Here is a 12500-nt window from a genome sequence, read left to right on the forward strand (position 1 = left end):
CATTAAGCTTAATTTGCCACAATAACTCAATTTTTTCTAATAACAGACCAAAAGGATCCCCTCTCACGTCCTGCCTAATTTGGTCGATCACTTTGAATCGAAAACTATGGTTAGGATGGGCCAAAATATGTCTAGCAAGGGCATTTTCTTCTTTGTGCAGGTTGATACTTCTAAGGTGCTCGTAAACCCTCTCTCTTAATCTGCTCTCCGTCTTCCCTATATAAAAGAATGGGTACCCTTGGCAAACCGCTACATATACAACTCCTTTCGAGTTGCAATTAAATTTGCTTTTGGTATACAACCTAAACCCATTGATCTCAATATTAGTTCCTAATGCCATATAATTGCAATAAGAACATTGCCACATTGCATCATACCTTTGTTAAACATTGATAAATTATCTTGTTTTTTCTGCAACAGTTCTTTAAAACTCCATTCCTTTCTCCAAACTATCTAGAAATTAACGTGTTGTCATCATTTAATATGGCCCAATTTTTCATTATAATTTCTCTTATACTATGATAATCAAGGGAAAATCTCAAAATCCAAGCTAAATTAAACTCTATTTCATTTGATTGTTGTGTCATCCCTTGCCTTACTGCACTAGTCCACAAATTAGACTGGTTATCAGAACAAGTGGTTTGCTGCATTAATATGGGTTTATATAGCCCATTAATCCTTTTGAATGTAACTTCTTCTATTAGATCTTCTACTAAAGGGATAGGGTATGCCCTGTTCAAGAACATTTGTTTTAAATTCAAACATTCCTCCATGAAATTTTTCTCTGAAGTGATCATTCATGCAGCTCATACCAAATGGCCCTTGACTACTGACTTTTTTTGATGTTTTGGATGTGCACTTGAATAATGCAAAAATTGATTTGAGTATGTAAGTTTCCTATAGATTTTTGCTTCATACTCTTTCTTTTGTTCATTTTTAATCAGTGTCACATCCAAAAATGCAATTGATGTTGTATTAAATGTATGTCAATTGCAAAAATTCTGTAGAATCATTTAATATGCTAATTAAGTTATTCGCAATATGCTCATCACCCTCAATGATCATAAAGATGTCGTCAATAAATCTCACATAAAATTTAATTATATTTTTAAGGGAATCATTCCAAAACACATATGTGTTTTCCCAAAATGACATGACCAAATTGGCATAGCTGGATCCACATGGGGAGCCCATTGCTACTCCTTTCTTTTGGATGTAAAACTGATTATCAAATAAAATGAAGTTATATGACAGAATGACATCCAATAACTCTTGTACCAAGGAGACTTCATCTTCTGGTGCACCTTTTTGTCTCATTCTTGCTGTTGCCCATTCGATTCCTTGCTGATGTGGTATACTAGTATATAACTCCTTTACATCTACTGTTAAAAAAATATTTTCTTGTTGGTGTGTAAAACTATTAATTTTCTCTAAAAATACCCAAGAATCTTTGACAATCCATTGTTCCATTACCACATATTTTTTCATAATTGCATCTACCAATTTGGCACAAGCATAAGTGGATGATCTCCTTCCATCTACTATTGGTCTGAAGGGGGGATCATTTATATTTTTATGAATTTTCGGAACACCGAACATACAAGGTGCTCTTGGTGACTCCACCACTAAATAGTTGTACGTATGCAAGTCTATCCTTGCTTCAATGAACAATTCATTTAAAAAACTTTTAATGAATTGATTTGACTTGTTATATTCATTAATCAATGATAAATCGCATGTATCAGTGGTCAAAATTTCATTGATTTTCCTAACATTGTCAGGTGTATCCATAACTACAAGCCCCCTCCTTTGCCTGGGTTCATCATCTTCACATTAGCTGCCAACAACAATTCAAGATTATCTTTCTCATCCTTACTTAAATTGTACATATATTCAAATTTTGTTTCACTTAATTTCCTGAGATCCAATTCACAGATTCTTTTCAAATGTATGTAATGTGTTGTGCAATGTTGGACTGGGAACCCTAAATTGGTGATTATTCAACAACTGACTACCCAAAATTTGTTTTAAATTCAATTTCCTCACAAATAGCTTTAAATCACAAATTGTTTGGGCCAGATTCATTCTACTTGCAGGAACAAATGTTAGACCTTTTGAGAGTGTGTCCACCTGTTGTTCTGAAACATGTAAAGAAGAAAAATTATAAACAGTAAAGTCCCCTTGTTTGTTCTTTATTACATCAGATGTTCTGTACTGTTGATTAATGGATATCATCTCCTGTGGCTGTGATTTTTCTTCTTGTTCCATTGTTTCTTTTGGTTGCGTCTCAGAAAACCCTGTTTAAAATGGGAAGTAGATGCCTGATGATTATTTCTTATTTCATTATTGTTGTTGTTATTATGTTCTCTAATCCTTTCACTTCTCTGGACATTATCATTGTCATTCTCATCATTGCCAGAATTGCTCAGGGTATCATCTTGCTGTGATATGGTACCAGATGCTTGATAAATATCATTGGCTCTGCTTTTATCCCCATTAATATCAGGGTTCATGATCTGTTGTTTTGACCATGTTTGTGAACCTGGGGGTGGGGGATAGGCTAACCCTATTTTCCTAACATTGTCAGGTGTATCCATAACTGCTTCTGGTCCCTTTGACGTTTTTTGATTTTAGTTTGTCTTATTTTTTCTAAATGTTGTTCTATGCTTTGTAAACAATGAAGATATTCATATTTATATCTTGCAAAGTCTAAGTGCTGTTTAATCTGTCCATCTAAAGATTCGATACACTGTTCCAATTCTTTAGTTGTCATACTATAATGCTTAATCATTGTTTGTAACAGTTGCAAACCTTGTTGGTTGAAAAGTTTAATCAAATCCTGATGGAAAACTGATCCTGGCATTATGCCTGTAGGATATCGCCAGGTTCTAAGGCCTTTCGGCACAATTTCTAGCCTCAGACATTCTTCAAAATACTCTATTTCCAAGCACAGTTTTTTATATTTCAGCATATTATGATCAAGCGAATTCAACAGTTCTAATAATGTTGTCTCCGATATATTTCTGCTTGATGTCACATTAGCAGAATTATTTGCACCTAGTAAACCAATTGGAGACATTAGCCAGTCCTTCAAATTTGGTGCTTGTGTTGGCCCTCTTGCAGGAACCTGAATTAGCTGTTGTAGCATATGTACGTTGTTTTGTAGCGTGGGCATGTTACCATTATTATTAGCACTATCGGTGCTGATGTTTAACATGCTAGATGCACTTGTATTATGTTCAGTAGTATTATTATTCTGTACAGTACCTGTTTGTGCTAATTGTCCCAACGGTATTGAGGCCAATTGCCCCACTTGTCCTAGCTGTAAAGCATTGGAAACCACTTGCCCTCCATGTCCTGGCTGGAAAAAAATAGATGCGACCATTCTGTCCTGTTGCTGCTGTTGCACCGCTGCAACCATATCCAATCTCTCGTTCATTGTCTCTACCTTCTGAGACAGGAGTTGAATTAGCATGGTAAGCTTATGCATTGAATCTGCTTCTCCATTTGAGTCTCTCAATAAGTTTGGTGTACTCTCAAACAAGCTATTAGCCATAGCGGACCACAAAAACGAAACTGATACGAACAGAAATGAGAACAAACTTGTGCAAAAAGCCGCTAAAAGCTGTAACTCTTGGAGAACGCTGTCTGGACAGATGATTCACTTCAAGGGCTATTTTGCATATAACAAGGGTAGATAATCATGGATAGTTGTGATAACATGTATCGGAGGGCATAGGTGCTACTGTGCCGGTGGCCTGTGCACTTACATTTGTTTGAGTTTATTAAAACCTAAAAAACAGATCTAATGCACTCAGATAGTATTTACAGATTTAATGAGTGCATATATCTAGGTATTTATGTAAGATAGACTTTTTTTTCATGGTTAGGGTTTATATACATATTTTTAACAATATTGTAATATGTTGTTAAGTAACAGATGTTCGAACAACATGGTAGTCTAATTATATTATGATGTATATATTTAGTATCATAATTGGTTCGGTTTTTATTGCTGTTTTATTGAAGCATAGTTTGGTATGTATCAATTTGTTTAAAGCAAGGTTTATGCCATTCTTTTGAATATATATGGTTTAAAGCCTCTTTAAGAGACTACAGATTTAAGAATGATCAGTGTCATTAGAGCATTTGGCGGGGAATTTATATATTGTTGTTTTGAATTTTAAGTGATTGTTTTGTTTGCTTTACTTCTGATGAAGTCTAACCATATGTGCTAGACGAAAAACGTGTTTATTGAGCATTTTAATAAATACAGCTTTCTCCAAGAGTTAATGGCCAGGCATACACAGACCTCTCAACTGTACAGTTTACCACAGAATGTCCAGGCATTGGCCTCATATATATGGCCTCTTCCTCATAACATGCCTGGGATTCTTCTACATCACTAGGACAATATCAGGACTGAAGGCAGTAAATAATGATATAACATACCTATCAACCTCTTAGTGCATTACTTGACTGGGGGACAGAAGCCCAAAAACAGGGGCATGTTTGAAATATTGCTGTTATCAACAGAGAAAGTTGCTGGTGTAACAGGGTTTGTGGTAACATATCTTATCTGAGGAATATGACATCAGAAACACTAATGGATGTTAGCATTTACTGACTGCAATCCTCACAGTATCCTACTGATTTGCCAAGGGCAAAAACTGCCTGAGGAACAGACCAAACATAAGAGACAAACCACTGGCCAGTCTGCAGATCGCCCTACAGTTAAGAGTTATGTCATCCACATAACACTGTCAGACCTGAAATCATGCAGAAAATGCATGTGCACACAAACCCTGTTAATCTAGCACTATTCCAACTGTATAACAGCAATACTTACATTTTGTCCCTAAGTCTGGAACCTTCTCCCCATTTTGTTGAGCTGTCTCCACATGTCATGTTGTAAGAGGTATTCCCACCTACCCTCTGTGATGATGTAGTTCACACACCTCCATGATGTCCTCCTCACAGGCAAGGAAAAGGGGCAATGGCCACATGAAGTACTCAATTATACAAGTGTGTTGCCATGCTACTGGCTATTGGAATAACAACAAAACTGTTCTGCATGCAATTAGCAAGTGGGGGACACCAATTGGTGCACAGGCCATCACCTGCTCATAAACATTACCTACAAAAGGCAAGCTGCCGCTTATGCAAAACAGGTCTATACCTCTACATCTGTAGACAGAGAGAGAGAGAGAGAGAGAGAGAGAGAGAGAGAAAGAGAGAAACAAACAAATGAAATACAGGACTACTTGGACAAAAAAGGTATGTCAAACAAGTAAGCATGTAATGGAATGCAGTAGGGTGTATGCAATAATGGGAAATGGAAAGTTAATCAAATATGTCTCAACAAGACTTGCTCTACTGATAGATTGCTGAACAGCACCTATGGCTATAGCATCCGGCTCTGTCTGCAGTGACATACATCACAGCTCAGACCTCTGAGTTACCCCAGGAAAGGATGGCTCACATATGAGTACTACCAGAGTGTCTGCTGAACAATACTAACTGTGACACTGCTAGGCCAGCTACTGGGATGTCGTAAATATCCATATGTTACTTGTGAATACAACTATGATACACATATTTGCCTTACAAATCTAAGAAACCTGTACAGGATATGTGCATAGTAAACTACTATCACAGAAGTATGTGTTGAACTGCATATTATATACTAACTGTCCAGTGTTCTGCACACTGACCACATGTGTGCCTTATAGTTTTAGTCATTTCCTAATATAGAGTTGTGTTATGTCTGGCAAATCATTGGCAAATCTGTGAAGACCCACATCAAAACATAATAGCATACATATGAATATCAGACATCTTCCAGGGTATTTCTGTGAAAGCAAAGCCTAATTTGCTATCAACTGATTTAAGTGTGTTTCAGCAATATTAATAAGGTGTCACTAATTTCGGGGCATTTCCCCCAATTCATGTGTGCCATTGTCCAGATATCCTGCTCTAACAGGTTGAGAGGTATGACTGAGCAGCAAGTGTGTAAATACAGTATGCCATACTGACATAGAACAGAAATGTATATCAAGTATTACCTGTGCTCATGTATGTATGAGTAGGTATAGCTGAAAGCCTCAAAACAACAGACATGAGATGCAAAACATCAGGTAAATAAACTGTACATGTTGTGCACATGTTTAATCATAGTTTCAGTGAATCCAATTGACATAAAGATCTACAGCTACTGGTTGTTGCATGGCCTTGACACAGAAATGGGTACTAGAATAAGCATGATTATCAGGTTGAAATTGGAGAAGTGTCCAACTATGTTATTACCTCATGTCCATGTCTAATACAAGCAGCTATATGAGCACCTACATAACTGTATGGGCACAGCAATATCTGACATGTAAAACCCACATCCACCAAGGTAGAGTAATCCCCTTTGGTGGACAGCAGAAATACACACACCACAAGATAGGTCATTATATTGGCTGTACAGGGCCACCTTTGTCTGAGCAAGAATATAAGGTCACAGGTGAATCACTGTAAGGATAACTATGAGCACTAATTGGACACATCCAATAAGGCCAATCATAAGACCATTGTCACATATGTCTTCAATCTCCGAGGCAACAACCCAACCCATGCTGTACTGTTATATAATCACACTACATACACACACACCATAGCTTTAGCCACCCTGCTGCAGACAGGTTAAGTGAAAACATCACCCCTGTTCTCCCATCAGTATAGGTGGATATGCACAGCACCCACACCCCTCCCCTCATCATCAGGGAGCAGGTCCATAATGCCTACTCAAAGGCAACAAAATTAAGTCTCCATGGGGCCTGATAACATCCCTGTCTGCATCCTATATGAACTCAGGCATGTGCTCCCAGCTCCATTACACACTGTAGTCAAACAAAGCCTGAGCACCATTGACATCCCATCTGCATGGATGATGGCCATTGTCATCCCTCTACACAAAAGTGAATGATGAATGGAGTATGTAATTTACTGACCCTCACTGAAGGGAGCATGACACCTCAAGACGAGGAGTGCAATGCAAGCTCATACTGTGCTGAAAGATGACAGGGGTATGATGCGGTTGTAAGTGGTGGCTAGTGCTAGTCAATGTTGATGTGCAGGTTCTGTAAATAATGATGACCAATGTATGAGGTCCTGTGATGTGTTTCCCTGTTTATGTCTTCCAGGTGACATGCAGCATGCCAGACAGCCGCCATACTCAGAGGCAGAGATGTCAGCTATTATCAACACCATATTGCAGCACCGTGTGGTGATGTTTGGCCATAGCCAAATGCATCTGCAGGAGTGGAATGCCTATGAGATGACCTTGTCCACAGGGTAAATGACGTGGGTCAGTACGCATGGACTTATGAACAGGTCAGGCATCGTGCAACTGACCTCATCCACCATGCCCACCAAAGAGCTGCTGCCATGGCCAGGGACTGTACAGCCACAGGTGGGGTTCCTGCAACATAGGCCCCACTTGCACCTATGGAGGAGCTCCTTGCCAACATTGGGGCATCCACCACACAGCAACAGCAGAGTCATGACACCCACATTGTAGAGGCACCAGGCAAGGAGCATGCAGGTGAGGTCCCAGTGGACATCAATCTACTACTGCAGCAGCCATACTGGCATCCTTAGAGTATCTAGAGGCATATGTCAGGTCAAAATGCAGTTGTGGGTGGGGTTTTGTAATGCACAGAAGTGCACATCTATGGTGAAGGACAGCAAATTGTATAGTATCGGAGCTTGTACTGTACATGTGCAGAAAAGCAGCATTCATCTTGTATCAATGCTATATGTGAGTCTGCTGAAAATTCCTCTCTCCCACGAGTACATAGATCCATCTGGTCTGGATGTGGGACAGCAGACTGAAGCCAGTGAGTATGGAATTGTCCTGTTGTGGCTCACCAATACTCCAGGCATGTTAAGGGCATGCATTTTACCATGCACACAACTGTCACTCTTAGTCATATTGCGATATGTGCATGTTCACTTGTGGTGGGGTTAACTGCATTGCATCACAGTGGTAATCACAGGGGCCTATTTGCAGGAGATGTAACATATCTGTAGCATACATCACAACCTGTCAGTGCAAAAATTCTGGACAAAGACTGATAAAATGGGGGACAAAGGCCCAAAACTAGGGACACATTTGAAATATTACTCTTATACAGTGGATAGAAAAGGTATACACACCCGTTAAAATGGCAGGTTCTTGTGATATACAAAAATAAGACCACAATAAATAATGTTAAGACCCTTCCCACCTTTAATAGGACCTATAACCTGTACAATTCAACTGAAAAATAGACAAATCTGTTAGAGGAACAAATATGAAAAATAAGTAACGTACAATAAGCTGGATGCATAAGTGTGCACAGCCTTAAACGAATACTTTGCTGAAGCATCTTTTGATCTAATTACAGTATTTTTTTCTATTTGGGTACACCCCTGTGACCAATTAAAGAGACTCTGATTAACACCTAAAAATGGTCAGCTATACTAGTAGGATTTCCCTGACATTTACTCACTTGCTTGCTACAGCAAAAGCCATGGCTCGCAGAGAGCATACAAAGCATCAAAGAGAACTCATTGTTGAAAGGTCTCAGCCAGGAGAAGGGTACAAAAACACTTCTACAGCATTGCATGTACCATGGAACACAGTAAAGACAGTCATCAAAAAAGCGAGAAAATATGGGACAACAGTGATGCTGCAAAGAACTGGACATCCCTCCAAATCTGATGAAAAGACAAGACAAACACTGGTCAGGGAGGCTGTCAGGGGGACCTACAGCAACACTGCAGGAGCTGCAGGAATCTCTGGCAAGTACTGGTTATGTACTACATGTGACGCCAATCTCCTGTATTCTCCATATGTCAGGCCTATGGGATAGAGTTGGAAGATGGAAGCCTTTTCTCACAAAGAACATCCAGGCCTGGCTAAAATGTGAAAACAATACGTCAAGTCCCCTAAAAGCATGTGGGAAGATGTGTTATGGTCTAATGAGACAAAGGTTGAACTGTTTGGCCACAATTCCAAAAGCTACATTTTGTGCAAAAACAACATTTCACATCACCAAAAGAACACCATCCCCATGGTGAAGCATGGTGGTGGCAGTGTCCTGCTTTGGAGTTGCTGTTCATAACCTGGAACTGGGGCATTAGTCAAGGAGGAGGGGATTATGACCAGTTCCAGACACCAGTCACATTTGGCCCAAAACCTTCAGGTGTCTGCTAGAAAGCTGAAGATGATGAGGGCTTTTACCTGTCAACACAACAGTGACACAGAGCACACATCCAAATCAACAAATGAATGGCTTCACTAGAAGACAATCAAAGTTTTTGAATGGCCCAGCCAGAGCCCACACCTGAATCCAATAGAGAATCTGTGAGGTGACCTAAAGAGGGCTGTGCAAAAGAGATGCCCTCACAATCTGATAGAGTTGGGGGGCTTTATCAAGGAAGAGTGGGCAAATATTGCCAAGTCAAGATGTGCTATGCTGATAGACTCCTTCCCAAGAAGATTGGATGTTGTAATTAAATCAAAAGGTGCTTCAACAAAGTATTAGTTTAAGGGTGTGCACACTTAGGCAACCAGTCTATTGTACATATTTCATTTGCTATATATTACCCCTAACAGATTTGTTTGGTTTTCAATTGGATTGCACAGGTTATAGGTCACATCAAAGGTGGGGGAGTTTTTAAAATGATTTACTGTGATTTCATTTTATATATCACAAAAACCTGGGATGTTAACAGGGGTGTGTACACTTATTATGTCCACTGTAAACTTAGAAAGTTGTTAGAGTAAAAATATTTGTTTTAACATACATTTACTGCAGGCTTTGAAGTCTGAAACTGAAATGTATGCCATTAATTAGTGACGTCATTCCCCAGATCATCCCAGTAATGTGCCAGACAAACAAAGGATTTATGAGGAACAGACCAAAAATATGAACCAGGCATGTAGACATTCTCTGTAAAGTTGAGAGGTATGTTCTGTAGGAGTTGCCACTGTGCTATATAGGTGAACAGCAATAATGTGTACATGGGTGCAGTGTGTGCTAGGTGCAGGCCCATCACCTACTAACACTTCTCACGTATCCTAGAGGTGTATATTTATAGTGACATTAAGTGGAAATGGCTGCACTGCATGATGTTGAGGGCCTCTCCAGAGTGTGTAAGTTGTGGTCTGCTGTGTGTTGTGCATGTCACCATTTGGATATTGTGAGGTCTGTGTAATGCCTTTATGCCACCTCACCTGTATGTGTTTATGTGTGTGTGTCCATGTGTGTGTGTGTGTGTGTGTGTGTGTGTGTGTGTGTGTGCGCATGCGTGTTTCTGTGTACCAGCAGACCTTATACTGCAGGCATTAATTTACATATGTTGTCTTCCCCTCATAGGTGGACATGGTGGTCATGGTCCCTCCTGCTCAGAACATGATGTCAGTGTCCCTGTGGACTTTGACGACAATGGTAGTCATAGAAAGGCATGGGTGGGGTTGTCAGGGGCTAAATCTGTGCCATCAGTTGGCATCCCACTATCACCCACAATGTCCCCGCACACAGTCACAATGCCCACACATACCACGTCCCCAGCAGCCACAGATAATGGACAGTTGGTGGGTGGTGGCATGGAATATGCTAGTGTGGTGACTATGGCACGTATGAGTGTAGACAATAGCCATAGCCAGAGTGCAGGTGAGGTCTGAGACAGGTGGATGGACAGAGGTGCGTGAAGGAGGACTGCTGCCTGTCAAGCCCCTGTCACAAGTGCCATAGCAGGTGTCACCAGGTGCATGTTTTGGTCTGTCATGGAGACACAGGCATGTACGGAATGCAACACCAGACAAATACTCAGGGTCTTGGATACAACTCTTCCTGGCATCCGTGACGACCTACGTGACCTTGTGGAGGTGAAAAGTCAGAATACTGAGGTCATGAATAGACAATGGGGTGAACCCTTGGCAATTCTCAACCATGGAATGTATGTGGACTTAGGTCAGCACCAAGATCAGCTGAGAGTCTACGGGGCCATGCACCTTCACATTCCCATAGTGGCAGTACCACCAGCACTACTGAAGGGGGCTGCTATTCACACCACATCAGATCAGGCCATGGGCATGTGGTCCTGGCTGGTCCTGTCAGGGACACAGATCCAGCAGACAGCAGTCACCATTGGGGAGTAGTTCTGCATCTGGCCTTGGGCCTAGTGGTGCCAGTGATTCCCCTGGCAGGCCCAGTTCCTGTGTCCATGGATGGAGATGGTGAACTGTACACTCTGCCATTAATGGTCCACAGCTGTCCAACATACCCCTGTGTAGGGCAGACACATGGCATGACTGTGTGCATACAAGCACACACACATCTCTATCACACGCAGGTCACCTCCAGACACACACAGCACCTCTGCACAACCCATGTTTAGAACACCCCTCCAAACACACACACATTATGTCAACTGTATGGCCCAGGCTACGCCTCTGGCAAACCCACACTACACCCTGTGCATATGATGATACATGTGCCACATCCCTGTCATCCATACCATCGATGGAGGGACATGCTAATATTGGTCTGAATCACAGCGTGAATATAGTACAGTGTAGCTATGTAATTCTGTGTAAGGTGCTGTCTGCTTGCATTTGTTATGGGTACACATCAAAGTACATGTTACCTTATTAGCCATGATGCATTATTGGTGTTAGTACCGCTGACTGACTGTAGTCTGACATGCTGTGTTCTGTTTGTGTTCCAGGTGTCTGTGTGTCTGCAGGCTGTGGCACTGCAGACATAACCAACGTGGAGAATGGCAAAGTGGAAACACATTGACCGTTTCATAGCCAAAGTACAGCTGTATATGTACATGTTTAACAGTTGTGTATGCATGCAACAGTGTGTGAGAGACACTGTTGGCAAATAGTATGACCTTGCATACATACCCCTTGTCACAAACAGCTAGCCTTCATACATGTCACCTCAGTGTTCTGTAGTACCACAGGCTCATACATACAGAGGAGGTTACCGGAGTACTGGCACTAGGTCCCTCACAAGCCCAGCCATGATCTTAATGCCAGCAGATTCACCTATCTTGTGGGCATACAGTAGTCACAGGGCCTTCTCATGTCTACATATTGCACACACATAGGCAACATGCAATGCGTATGTGACATTATCAATTGTGGAGTGTGGGACACAAGCTGTAGTAATGTGACAGTTGGCAGCACATAGCATGGCCACGGCAAGTGTAACACACAGGATGTCCTCTGGTATGCTAGTATGACACCTTCTTTGTGTGACATTACCTTCACTGACAGTATTTCTTATGACATTAAGGTGCTTCTGATGTGCAATCATGTCTCTATGCAATCATTACAGACCTGCATGACATAATTCTTGTCCGACAGTTCTGGGACCTCTTTTAACTGTTTCAGTTGTCAGCACTGGTACACCCTGCCAAACATGGACTGCAACCTGCAGGGTGGTTCAGACATA

Source organism: Protopterus annectens, chromosome 4.part1 (genome assembly GCF_019279795.1).
Source record: "Protopterus annectens isolate FY-2018-M chromosome 4.part1, PAN1.0, whole genome shotgun sequence".
Taxonomy (NCBI): Eukaryota; Metazoa; Chordata; order Ceratodontiformes; family Protopteridae; genus Protopterus; species Protopterus annectens.